This window comes from Octopus bimaculoides, unplaced genomic scaffold (genome assembly GCF_001194135.2).
Source record: "Octopus bimaculoides isolate UCB-OBI-ISO-001 unplaced genomic scaffold, ASM119413v2 Scaffold_167631, whole genome shotgun sequence".
In the NCBI taxonomy this organism is placed as follows: domain Eukaryota; kingdom Metazoa; phylum Mollusca; class Cephalopoda; order Octopoda; family Octopodidae; genus Octopus; species Octopus bimaculoides.
Window position 1 is genome coordinate 1 of NW_026345324.1, and position 393 is coordinate 393.

The 393-nt window shown below is 35.9% G+C and overlaps 1 non-coding gene across 1 annotated transcript; it reads right to left on the reverse strand.

The window, feature by feature from the left end:
* Positions 1-58: 58 nt before the first annotated feature.
* Positions 59-131, reverse strand: Trnav-uac (transfer RNA valine (anticodon UAC)). Its single transcript has one exon. It is a non-coding gene; the product is annotated as a tRNA-Val (tRNA).
* Between the last annotated feature and the right edge of the window lie 262 nt (positions 132-393).

Genomic DNA, 393 nt, shown 5'->3' on the forward strand with positions numbered 1-393 from the left:
TATAGCAATCTCCTCTATAAAAAAATCCTGTGTAAAATCAAAAGAGAAAACAAATGCGAGGTTCCAGCGAGTTTCGAACTCACGACCTTCTGCGTGTAAAGCAGATGTGATAACCACTACACCATGGAACCAGTCATTGGTGAATCCCTCAAATATTGTTTCATCATTCACGAGTTGTATCTAATGATGAATTTAATTTTGAATTCATTTTCAAGACACAATGGACTACCAGAAACTGTGAAGTAGCTACAAGTATTTAGGGTTTCGAATCCTGCTGCAGATCACTTTCCATTTAATGAAGACTAAATCGGGGTTGGGGTATTAGCACCAATAACTATAGAAAATACAACAAACTTAATATAGCAAACTCCTCTATAAAATATTCCGGTGTAA